Here is a 13,961-nt window from a genome sequence, read left to right as displayed (position 1 = left end):
TTTTCCCTTTTTTTTAATTGCCGATTTTGAATAAGTTCGGGAAAATCAGCACATCACATGAAAACATTATCTGGTCATGGAAAAAATTACTGATAGACCTTGAAAAGTAGTCCCTTAAAAATCAACAGCACTTGAATTTTTCTCTTTCGGTTTTTCACCTGCTGCATCAAATCACACGAGGGTTTGTAATAGCTGGTTAAATAAATAGATAGTTGATATGATAGAAGTGATCCATGATCAATAGCCCGTGGAAGTTTCTTTATTCTCTTTTTGAGGTGCTGGATGGTACATGAGGTGAAGATTGGCGATAGCTGGTTAGGGATATGAATTTTCAAACATGGTTCGAGAAATTGCCCTTTGAGGATCGGTTACCCATAGTATTTTCATTTTTGAGCAGCTATATTACACTTCACATGAGAAGATGGGATATATGATTAGGGAAACTGAATTTGCATAGAGTTTGAGAGATAGTCTATTGAATATCAGTAGCTCATTCAATTCATTTTTATTTATCATGTTATGGAGATACTGGATTGATTAATAGAGTTTAATGAATAATACTCTGAAAATAAGTCATCCATAAAATATTTACTAGCCTGTTTTTGAGCTGCAAAGTTGCACAGATAATGGGGTTTCGGGATGGTTGCTTAGGGAAACTGTTTTATGAATTGAGTATGGGAAATAGCCTTTGAACCTGTAAGTTTTTTCACTATCCTCTTTTTAACTGCTGTGTTATAGAGGACATGAAGATTTGATATAGCTAGTTAGTGGAACAGACTTTTGAATACAGTTTCACAAATAGGCAATTGAAGATCTGCAGCCCATGAATCTTGTGTCCTATTTATGAGCTGATTGATTGGACACCATTGTCATTTTATGACACCCTTGGTCTATCAGCGAGAACCAATCCAAGATATGTTCAATGGACTAGTGCTGCCCCAGTTGATCAAGCACCGAGTCAGGAAATCAAGGAAATGTTTAAGTGTTCTCTTGTTATGAGGCAGACTTCGGGCTTTCTCCCTTCACCCTTGCATCTTTTCTTCACACCTTGGAGTCCATTGGTCCTTTCTCCTTCCCTCTTTTTTCTTAGGAATTCCGGATTTTGGGATTCAGGGAACTAGTCTACCCCTTCCCTTTTTGGGAGGAAGTATCCTGTCTCTCCGAACCCCGAAACTTGGACTTCCTTTGATGTCCCCTACTAGGTTTAGGCCTGTTTTAACTATAATTAATCTATTCCAATATACTAAAATTGATTGAGAGACTAATCATGAAGCCAGTCATTGATATTCTTCAATTTATTAGTTATTAACAAGTGCTTATTTATTTTCCTCATTAGATGATTAATTTCATTATTCATAGTTCTTAATATAGATATCAGGACCTGCTGCTACTTCAGTTTTAAGGGAGAAGGGTGTGTGTATGTTACCAAAGCGCTTAGAGACCAAATACAATAGGCTTCCTCAAAGTTTATAGATCCAAGCCCTTACCTATCTTGGGTCTATACCCTCAAGTTAAGTTGCGGGTGCGGGTACGGGCACGGGTTCGGGTTCGGGTACAGGTTCAAGTACACCGGTATGGCAATTTTTTTTTGGGGGGTTTGGGTACGTCCGTACAAAAAGATATAAAAATCATAAATATATACATATATGCAACCTAAAAAGTAGAAACAAAAAATAAATTTAGAATCCTAAATATCATCCATATGCTAAACAAAACTTGGAACTATCTTATAAATATAACAAATTTACTATAAGTCTAATTTGATATCCATTTATCAAAATTTGAATGTTATGACGGATATATCGAATTCATTGTTCATTGGTTCATCAATAAAACAACACAATTAATAATCAGCATCATATGGATCACTAGGAAGATCAAGATCAACATCATCATTGACATTAGATGATGTAGCTAGATTAGTGGAACCACATGCAGGCTCACTGCCACTTGCACTAGCAGCAAATTGGCTATTGGAGTCCATAGAAAGTAAAGATTGTGTGGCAGCTGAAAAATCCAAATTAGTTCGCTTTGGATCTACATCCCAAAACTTTGTGCTCCCATCCTTGTACTCAATTTGTTTATGAGTAAGAAGGCGCAAGTTTGAATGCACATAAACTAGATCCTCCGCCTTACTTGCTGCCAATCGGTTGTGTTTCATTGAGTGGATAAAGGAGTATGTGCTCCAATTCTGCTGAGATGAAGAGGAACTAGAAACCTATTGAATAATTGACACAAAATTAGAGGGCAATAAAATTAACAATTGGAAGGAGTATGTGCTTAAATTTACAGAGCAATAAAAATTAAGAAACTTACTTGAGATAAAAGTTTGATTGCAAGAGTTTGAATGTGTGATGATGTATGGCCATTGAGGTACCACCAAGCATAAACATCCTTCTTGTACTTGCCATGGAGAGCGGAAACACTTTGACCATTGGAGGTTACAAAATCAGCAAACTCACTTGTCATTATATCCTCCATTTCGGATGTAATATCCCTTGCTGATTATGGCTTCATAATGCTGGAGATAAGCTCAAGGGATATTGTCAAACAGTTGTCCTACAACCCTTAAACCTGATGTTACTAAAATCTGATTGCCGTCTTGATGTTTGCAGCCCAAGGAATATGATCAAACAGTTTGAAGCACACTGAAAACTAATGTCAAAATGTTGTAGAGAACATACAACAAACTAACAAGAAGAATTTCACCTCAAATATAACTCAAATATGGAATGGACATTTTGACAAACATTGGCATGCAACCTCAGATTGGAACAAACTTATAACAGCACACAACTGAATCATTTTTTCAATGCAATCCTGAATTACAAATGATTTTGCAAGGGCCAAGATTCTTGGGATACAACAAAATTAGTTTCAGACTTTTCTGAGTATTAATGACAGCTAATTAACTCCTGCATGCAACTGAAAACTCAACGATAAACAATGCCAAATGAACCTGGAATGAAGCACCCAGGTGTAGCAATGAAGAAGCAAGCAATATCACTCCACTATGTGCATTCACCTTGCCAAATCTTGCCTTTCTTCAAATTCGCCCCTATTCTAATATGAATGCCAATAATAAATAAATGCAGCAAATAAAGGTCCCCAAATTGGTATAGAAATGATTGCCTTGACAATAGCAATTGATTCCTCAAATACCCATAACCAAAGGTTGCCTCCAAGTGAAGATATGAACAAAAATATGTGTCTAATGATGCCCTAGCAGCAGTATATCAGACCCCTATAATTAATTATCAGCAAGCTAATAGCTCCTCCAGAATACTCCAAAATGATTGCTAAGACATCCCAAGATGAATGCTCAACTACCCACAAAGAAAACATCCGAATGAGGCCATATGAACAATAATCGTGGCACTTCTCCAGCTAATGTGAATCTGAAAATTACTTAGATGAGACTCAGAAAATGGTATATGCAATCAGCTCTTAGATAGTAGAATTGATGAAGACTCGTAACACCAAAATTGTCTGCAATGCTTCTCCAAATCGAACCCTAGCATAATTTAGCCCTTGGCCACCAATTAAGCTCCAATGAGATGACTGAATTATCACTTCCTATCTGCAATAATCTCAGCTGATAGTTTCACAGCCTCAAGATTGCCTAATCTATGAGAGCTACCGTTCCCAAAGGTTGAATAATGGTAGAAACCTGTTGATGTGTATTTTGTACACAACCAAACATAGAATAAAATACCCAGAGGTATCTTATCCTCTCTTGAGTAAAGTTTCCCGACTGCTGAAGATCTCGCCGAAGGATCAGTCAGAGTAACTCCAAGGTTCTGTTATGTAGGATCTCTACATGTGGATAAGCTCTTCGTGGTATGATATGATTTTGCTGGAATCACAAGGGGACTTACACTTGATGACTGAACGTCTGATTTGCTTTGAATATTGCTGGAACACAGGATTTCACTAGTCTAGATTTTGAAAAAAAGGGAAAAGGATGAAGGCGAGGAAAGGATCTAATTCTGACACTAAGAATGTAGGAGCAATGAATAACCTTTGATGAAATTCTAACTAAGTGTTGTTTTGACATCCCAGGACCATCTCCACAAGGTTAGTGTGATTTTCGGAGGAAAGCTTTATGATGTTCAGATCATCACTACAGGCCTAGACACCATCAGGCTGATGTATATCAGTGAAGAAGCGATGATTGAAGTTAAGCTTAAACTGAATGATTCCAGTTGACTACACAAGGCAAGTCTGTAATCAACAAACTGCTAGTAGTATGGATATACGAATTTCACCATCAATCAAACACATTTCTTCCACTCATCTAATAACATGAAATCAAATTTGAGAAGTATAGAGACCATGCAAATTGTTGAATCGACCCATAGATTTCACCATTTCTTCAATGAAGTTTACAAGTCTTTTACAACAACATCCTGGCAACAATCTTTGCCTTCTCTTTCTATTCTACTCTAACTGCTATTCTATTTGTTATTAATCATTAGCTATTCTAACCTCTATCAACTAACTATTAACCTCCTAACTATTGACTAACTATTCTCTGACTATTCACTATTAGCTAACTATTCACCTTCTAACTACTGACTAACTACATTAGCTATTATCTGACTACTAACTTTAACAAATGAAGAGACAGGGCTTTATATAAAGAGCCCTTTACATTTCAATGGCTTAGATTGATTTAGGATGAATGGCTAGGATTACAAGATGAAAACCCTAATTAGGGTTTGTTACAACAAAACCTTTTAGCCAATGAGAAAATTACATTCAATGCATGAGAACCAATAGGAAACAGGGGTAGGTGCCTCGAAGTTTGTGTTATCACTGATAAGTCAGGTACATTGAATCTGGACATGCTTATGTGGGCCTATCTGACTGGAGGAAAAGTGACTGGGATGCCACCTTGTCTGGTACTCCCTCTGTGATGACTTTTGTCGATCCTCCATCGTCCTTGATATACTTGATGAACGATGTACCCTTCCTTGGCTCTCTTGTGTTTGCCTATGAGATCCTCTTGAAGAGGTCTTCCTTTGACCTTGATGTTGAAATATTCTTCTTGAGATCCTCGTTCCGATCTTCCTCCAACCTGGTCTTTCTGATTTCTTTCTTTTCCTGCTGCAAAACAAACAAATGAACATCAAACACATGATATATAGCTTATAGAATCTCTAATTTTATGTGATTTGCAGTTTTGATAGGTGCAGGTTTAGGGGAGATTGTCCTTTTCTTGAGCAAATTTGCTCTTGCTATGATGAATTCAGTCCTTCCTTTATTGAATTTTGCTGTTGTTAGGATGTACTCTGCGCCTTAAAGTGACTGATCTCTATAAGACCTGAAATTTGCCGCCTCAATCACCAATCTGTCTAATGAAATCTGCTTCTGAAATTCGCCTTGATGAATTCAGTTGCTCCTCAAATTTGCTCTTGTCGAATTCGGCTTGTGAAGATTGTTGACAAATCTGGAATTTGCTTCTTAACTGCAGAAGGATTTCGCTCTTTGAAGAAGAATGTTTGAAATGAATGATGAATAATTTAAGAATCAACCTCCCTTATATAGGCGCCTTTATGGGAGAATGCACTTCTTTGATGAAAGCCGACTTTGTTTGGATGAATAAATCAATTGTATTTCCCTTTAGCTGGCCGACTTCTTTTTAAAAAATTCGAATTTGCTTTTGCTGCCAAAGTGAGATTGGTTTATTAATGCATCAAATGTTTCTGGGTTGACTTGCATTTAGTCTTCTCTTGATCTTTTCGGTTTTTTACCATAATTTAATTGCCTTTAATAGAATTTCGCCTTGGTACCTTAGAGAGGGACATGAGCGAGCTAGGATATAAGTCTAATTTTCATCAATATTTGATGAAGGCAAGCTTAGTTCTCACGATCTGCATGAAGTTTAGGATGCTTGAACACTTGAAACCACCATGAAGAAGACTTACAACACACCATCATTAGCATATTACTCATCCTCAATGCATTTCGCTCCTGTACCTTTGGAAGGTACCTGAGCGAACTAAGGGCTGATCTTAGTTTTCTCACTCACATACTCAATTTTCATTATCATTAGAAGGCTCATGCTGCAACAAAGACTTAAATTACCTTCAAGAAGGCTTGTCTTGATATCTTGATTAACTAAACATTCTTCTTCAAGAGATTTCGCTCCTGTACCTTTGGAAGGTACATGAGCGAATTTCTTCCTCTTGACTCAATTCACGCTTCATTCCTATCACTTTGCCTTAGACTTGATTTTTGAAATTCTCTTCTCATCGTGCTCAAGTCAGTCTATTACTAACTTTGCTTAAAACAAGATCTTCTTAGTGTTTTAGGTGAGATAGGAGGTCCTTCCAAGAGATTTCGCTTGTGTACCTTAGAGATGTATGGGACCCTTAGGAAAATTCGCTCCTGTACCTTTGGAAGGGTCAGGAGCGAATTTTGCTTGATAGCTCAAATCCTTAACCTTTTGCCATTCAACTTCATTTCAATGTACTTCAACGGCATAAAAGAATCATCTCCCCTTCATTCAAGGCCTAAAAGCATGAATTTGATCCAAATGAGAAAGAAGAGGGAAGGTCTAGTAAAATTCGCTCATGTACCTTTGGAAGGGTCAGGAGCGAAATTGACAATGCTGCTCAAATTCTCCATACTTCATTGTTCAAACCAATTTGAATTCTCTTTTAAAGGCACACATAACTCAAGTTTCTTTCAATCAAGCCTTGAAGGCATGAGTTTGGATCCAAGTAAGGAGCAAGAAGGTGTTTTTAAGAAAATTCGCTCTTGTACCTTTGGAAGGGTTAGGAGCGAATTTTATGCTTGTCTTAGCTTCTTCTCCAAATTTCTAAGTTCAAGCTTGTTTAAATTCGTCCCCAAAGGTAAGTTCAATTTGATTCCTCTCCAATCAACACTCTAAAGTGAGATTTCCATCCAAATTAGAAGCACAAAGAGAGCCTAAGAAGAATTCGCTCCTATACCTTTGGAAGGGTCAGGAGCGAATTTGATGCTCTAGCTCAAATTCTCATCTCTTTCTTCAAATCTTCACGTCTAAACCTCATGACCTTGCTCCTCAAAGGGAAACGAATGGAATTCGTATCAATCAAAGCCTTAAAGTGAAGTCTTCGATCCAAATAGGGGGGCAAAGGGAGCCTAAAGAGAATTCGCTCCTGTACCCTTGGAAGGGACATGAGCGAAATTTGATAATCTAGCCCAGGGTCTCCAATTTTCTCCAATTTTACACGCTCAAGTCTCAGGAAAACCGGTGATTTTGTCCTCATTTGCCCAAGCAATTGTGCTTAATGAAATTGTCCTAGATTGTGTTGAATTCACTTCTTCCTTGTAAAATTCAGGTTTCCTTTTCCCATAAATCTGTCACTTTTAGATTGATGAAATCCAACCTGAATCTAATATGGACCAGGTCTGTAGAAATGCCCCCAATCTGCTCTTCGTTATTCAAATTAAGATCCTTCTGCCTCAACCTTGAATTAAGCACAAAATTAGGCTTCAAACAAGTTGCTTTTGCTTCATCTCAAGCAGAAATTGACCTCAAATCAGGTCTGATTGTAAATTTAGTGCTGGATGATTATGATGGCTTGCATCTAATTAGGTCTGCTCCTTTTGAATCCCGCTTCCTGAATTGATTTAGGTCTGATCTGCTCTGATTTACCTGAGTCTTTTATTTTTCACCTGAAAGTAAAAAAAAAAAGACAATTTCAATTAAGAAGAATCAAAAAAAACTTAACAACATTATTAGCTTTATCAATCTGGAAATGAATTCTCTCTCGGTACTACTGTCTTGAAATCTAATATTCTTCACCTTCCATCAGATTGGACCCTGAAAGATGACACTTGGTGAAATTCGCATCAACATGATTGAGATTACCTTCAAAATAAGTCTGATTCACCTTTCCCCCATGCTGGAAGTTAACTACCTTTATCTCTGCCTTGTTCAAATTGAGAGTTTTATGCTCTTCTGCTGTAGATCATATTTGGGCCTGCCCTGCTCTTCTTATGGTTTGATTTTGAATTTAAATCCCCCCAAATGTTTTGTTTATGTGACACATCTTCCACTTCAGAGGCCAGCTTGTTTATTTCCTAAGTGCCACACCTTACATTGTGTTTCATCGTGGCATGTGTTGGGAATATTAGGAGCCAAATAAAATGATGAGGTGGCTGCTTTCCTTTTAAACAAATAAAAATAAAAAATGTCTCAAAAACTTTTTCCTTTACCTTAGAGTTTGGTGGGGCCCAATCAAGGCTACGGTGGTAAAGGAAGTCAAAGGAAATACTATGCCTTAAAGCAAGCTTTTAAAATCCATTTAAGATTTGTGGGGCCCAAGCAATATGTGGCATGGTAATTAAAAACACTTAAAATCCCTAGGCTAAAGCTCGGTGGGTCCCAACTGTAAATGTATAGTAATTTCCAATTTAATGGACAAGTTATATGCAGGATGGTGTATTTTAATTTTGATATTATGCCTATGACACTAATATTGCTATCTTTCTTTTACTGCAGGTAAGGAGGATGATCATGTATCAATTTCAATGTCATCTCCTTTGATTGGAATGATGTATAAATAGTAGGATGGCCACGATCAAGTGGCACCTTGATCGGACATGTCTTTTAGACATGTCCGACCAAGATGTCACTTGGTCGTGACCCTTACTAACATCAACCGATCCATAACTAATCGGTGCTATAAACATACCCGATAATGAATCGGTATCTTTTAATGATAACAGTGCTTATAAACATGCCCGATAATGAATCGGTATCATTGTTAATGGTAACAGTGCTTTATAAACATATCCGATCATGAATCAGTATCATTTGTTAATTGTTACAGATATAAAACATACCCGATAATGAATTGGTATCAAAGCATATAATAATGGATTAATATAACGTAAACAATAACAATAGCTGTTAGCATTATATGCTATCGGGTTAATACCCCGATAGCATATTAATGCCGATATGAATTGACATTAATATGCTATTGGGTTAATAGCCCGATAGCATTTAGATTGACGCTTAACATAGTTAAGCAGGTCGTCAATCTAATCTATCATTATCCAATATCAATATCATAATTATGACCAATGTTATAGTCTGATAAACATAAAGCATGAATGAGTAAACTAATAACAGAATAGAGGAGATTAATGAGTTAGGAGAGTCTTAGCTTGCAGAAGCTACTAATGCATTAACACTCCCTCTTAGCTTTTGGAAGATAAAGTAACCTGCATCACATTTCTTTTTCAAAAATGCCAGTCTCCAAGAATATATATCATCTATACATATGATATGAAGTACCATCAGAACATAGGATACAAATATAAAACATTACTCTAGGTATGTGACATAGAGTATCACCCAACCATGTGATATAAAAGATTCATCATTTTATTATGATAAGATATCACCTAAACACGTGACATCAGTATTGCCTAAACACGCAATACTGAGGATAAACATATGAGGATGGTTAAATTCTCATCTTATCCAGGTTGTGATATGTGCACAAACATTTCGTTCAAATGTTTTATCACAACACCATCATGGCACATCCATGACATACCAGAGATCCAACATGATAACTGGTTTGAGAATCATAAGATCGTCACCTTATGATGTCTGCATACAAGTGTTCATAATCTGAGAGATCGTCACCTCTTAGATATGAACACAGGTGGTAAAACCCAAAATGTCTCAACATGACAAAAGAAGTTTACATTTTCAACATCTTATTTACAAAGCAGATTACCTTTCTATCATACCTAAACCCTTTCTGAAGTGATCAACCTTCACTCTGGAAAGTGGTTTGGTCAGAATATCTGCAGTCTAATCTCCCGTACTAACATATTCTAATTTGATCACATTTTTGTCTACCATGTCTTGTACATAATGGTATGGGATCTCAATATGTTTGGATCTATCATGGAACACTGGATTCACTAAAAGTTTTATGCAACTTTGATTGTCGCAATGGATGATAGTAGGTTTCATCAGATTACCAAACAATCCCACGAGCAACTTTCTAAGCCACACCGCTTCTCGGACAGCCATGGAGGCTGCAATGTATTCGGCCTCGGTGGAACTTTGGGCTACAGAAGACTGCTTTCTGCTGATCCAAGATATCATGGCTGATCCCAAACTGAAGCAGCACCCAGAGGTGCTTTTCCGATCAGTCACACTTCCAACCCAATTTGAATCTAAGAATCCGTGTAGATTAAGATCAATTTTCTTATACTTGAGACCAAGGTTTAAGGTGCCTTGTAAATATCTCATAATGTGTTTTACTGCTATGAGGTGTATCTCTTTTGGCTCACACATAAACTGACTCAAGGCATTTACTGCATAGTAGATATCTGGTCTTGTATTTACCAGATACATAAGAGACCCAATCATTTGCCTGTATAGAGTGGGGTCAGTAGAAGGTGATTCTGCTGCTGCTTCTTTAAGTTTATGAAGATTGGTTTCCATTGGAGCGGTCATAGGTCTGCAGTTGAGCATTCCAAATCTCTTCAGGATGTCTAATGTATACTTGCCTTGGTTTAGAACAATGTTGTCAGGATTCTGCCATACTTCCAACCCTAGGAAATAATGAAGGAATCCCAAGTCCTTCATATCAAATTCTTTGGATAGCTCTTTCTTGCATTGATCTATAAGGTGATCTTCTCCTATGATTAATAAGTCATCAACATATAAAATCATTATTAGCATATCACCTTTATTCTTTTTGTAGTAGAGATTAGGATCTGCATCATTTTTAGAGAAGCCTAGTTTTGATAGATATGTGTCAATTCTTTCATACCAGGCCTTGGGAGCCTGTTTGAGCCCATATAGAGCTTTCTTGAGTCTGCACACATGAGATTCTACATGATGGATCTCAAACCCTTCAGGTTGTTCTAGGTATACTTCTTCAGATATCTCTCCATTAAGAAAAGCTGTCTTTACATCCATTTGATGTACCTTCCATCCCTTTGCTGCTGCAATGGCTAGTACAGCCCTTACTGAGGTATATCTGGCTACAGGAGCAAATGTTTCTTCATAGTCTATTCCTTTTGAGAAAATCCTCTGGCTACAAATCTTGCCTTATATTTTTCAATGCTGCCATCTGCTGCATGTTTGATCTTGAAGAGCCATTTAGAAGAAACAACAGACTTCTTAGTTGGCCTAGGAACAATTTCCCATACATCATTTTTCATTATGGATTGATACTCTTCAGACATAGCATCCTTCCATACTTGATGTTTAAGGGCATCTGTTACATTGTCAGGTTCGTTTTTAGGTAGATCATTCATAAGAGCAACATAGCTAGTAAATTTATTAGGTCTTTTGCTTTCTCTGAAGGTTCCAGAAGGAGCAGCAAACCTCTGAGCTTCTTCTACTGTTTTGGTGGCCCATAGTGGTCTTTTCTTGAGATTTCTAGGTGAGTTTTCATTTTCATTTTCAGTTTCATCTAGATTCTCCCTCTGAAACTCAGGGGCAGGATTTTCATCTAAGTTAGAGGTAGTGTTGTGACGTTTTCACACATCACCTCATTGCAAATGGGGACCCTTGCTTTTTTGCTTTTTAGGGTTTGTTTTTTGGTCTTTTAGGGTTTTGTTAGTTAGCCTTTGCATTTTGAGTGCTGTCGGGGAGATCAATAGGATAGCAGGTCCTGCTGGAGTGAAGTCCTGATCCTGAAAATTTGGCTAAGTCTGGAAGCCCTGATCTTGAAATTTGGCTAAGTCTGGAAACTGAAAACCTCAAAAAACTAGATTTTGCAATATAACTCCTGGAGGTCTGAAACCACTCTCTTATACTTAAATGTTATATTCCATAAAAATTATCCTGATAGAGAGTTCAAAAAGTCAAATTTCGCTCCTGTCCTTCACTGAGGATCCAGAGCGAATTTCGCTCCTGTCAATCTCCAAGGGACCAAGGCAAAGCGCTCCTGTCCCTCACCAAGGGTCCAGGGCGAAAAGGCTTATTTGAGTCATTCCTGACCTTGTTTGGTCAAATTGAAACATCAAAGGCATGGTGAAGGACGAGATGAACGTGATAGAGCATCCAGACTTGATTAAAAGCAATGAAATGATGGAGTTTTGGTCTAGAAAGGTAAAAGCGCTCCTGTCCCTCACTGAAGGACCAAAGCGATTTTCTTTATATGCACAATTTCAAACCTTTTTTGGATATTAACTTTTATTCATAGCATGAAGTAAGGTGAAATCTTCCCTAGCAAAGGAAATTTGAGATGAAAATTGTGGTGATTTGGCCTTGAGGACAAAAATCGCTCCTGTCCCTCACTGAAGGACCGGAGCTTGATTTTCAAATTTGCACTGTTCTTGCAGGATCAAGACAATTTTATGATTGGAAGAGATCAAGGAGGGCATGTTTTGTCCATTGAATATAATTTAAGCAGTCTACAAAGGAGTAAATCAACCCAAATGACAAAAAGTGCTCCCGTCCCTCACTGAAGGACCGTGCCACTTTTTCAAGTTTCTCCTATTTGTTTGATATTTTATGGCAAAACTTGACTTGGATGGGAAGGACGAAGGATGTTTTATGCCTTGGACGCAATTGAGAGATTTAAAGAACAAAAGGGTACGCCAAGATGTCAAAAGTGCTCCCGTCCCTCACTGAAGGACCGTCCCTCTTTTCTAAAAATACAAATTTCTTGCAAAGGCAAGGCAAGTTGCGTGATTGAAATGAATGAAAGAGGGCAAGATTCATCCATTGAAGATAATTTGGAAGACTAGCAAATGAATGAATGAATTGGCTTAAAAATGAAAAAGTGCTCCCGTCCCTCACTGAAGGACCGGAGCTTGAATTCCAAATTTGCATTATCCTTGCAAGATTTAAGTGATTTCGCGATTTGAAGAGGTCAAGGGAAGTGTGTTTTATTCGTTGAATATAACTTGAGTGGCCTACAAAGGAGAGAATCAACCCAAGTTGCAATAGGCGCTCTTGTCCCTCTCCAAGGGACCAGAGCGAAGTTATCAAAATTCATTATTTTTTGCCTTATTTTAGCAAATCGCACTAGATGCCAAGTTCGCCAAAAAACTTCGAAATATTTTTAAAAATTCTAATTAAATTGGCATTTAATGAAAATCGCATGCATTTAATAATTAATTTTTGAAGCCTTAAAAAATTGAAATTTTTAATTATAAAGGCATTTAAAATTAATTTTTTTTTTAAATTTAATTTAAAAATGGGAGCGCTTAAGGTATCATTTTAATGTTATGGGGCAAGTCGGCCTTCTCCTTTTATTAAGTTTGTTTATTTTTGGCCTATTTTGCAAGGTCGGCCTCATGGGGAGGTGAAATGGTGAGTGCTCTATATAATGGGAGAGGTTCTTTAGCAAATTCAAATCATTCTTGCATTATCTCTCATGCGAACTTGAAGAGCAATTTGAGGAGGGCGAATTTCCAGATTTTTGAAGAGGAAGGTATCAAGATGGCGACTCCAAGCTCGAAAGATCTACAAGTTAGAAGACTCTCCTTAAGGACGATCAAGCAAGGACACGGACGACCTTCTTCGATCCAGTCTAGCATCGACAAGGACGACCTTCTTTGGACTAATGTCATCAAGGGCGACTTCTCCAATCCAGTATTCCAAGGCGAGGTACATCAATCATCCTGCACATCAAGGACACAAGAAGTTAGAACAAGGGTTCGTTGAAGAAGCAGATAGTACCAGATGAATTAATTAAAGCTAGCTTCTCAACAACATCAAGTTGAATATTTACCAAGTTACAAGTGTCGGACGAGGTGGCATCCTAGTCATCGCTCATCCAGTCAGTGTGGTCCACCTCAGCATTTCCAGATTCAATGTACCTAACTCATGGAAGGTGGCACAAACTCCGATGTACCTACCCCAGCTATCCATTGGTGGAATTTTCTAGAGAGGACATGTGTCCAAGCAATACAATTTTATCATTGGTCAAGCATTAAATGTTATGTAATGGTTGTAACAAACCCTAATTAGGGTT

The 13,961-nt window shown here is 37.6% G+C and overlaps 1 protein-coding gene across 1 annotated transcript in view; it reads left to right on the top strand.

Annotated features, from left to right (window-relative positions):
- Positions 1 to 13,961, top strand: part of LOC131041481 (uncharacterized) — a 93,354-nt gene that overhangs the window by 719 nt on the left and 78,674 nt on the right. The window lies entirely within an intron of this gene.

This window comes from Cryptomeria japonica, chromosome 7 (assembly GCF_030272615.1).
Source record: "Cryptomeria japonica chromosome 7, Sugi_1.0, whole genome shotgun sequence".
Lineage (NCBI taxonomy): Eukaryota > Viridiplantae > Streptophyta > Pinopsida > Cupressales > Cupressaceae > Cryptomeria > Cryptomeria japonica.
This window is presented reverse-complemented; position numbering and strand designations above follow the sequence as displayed.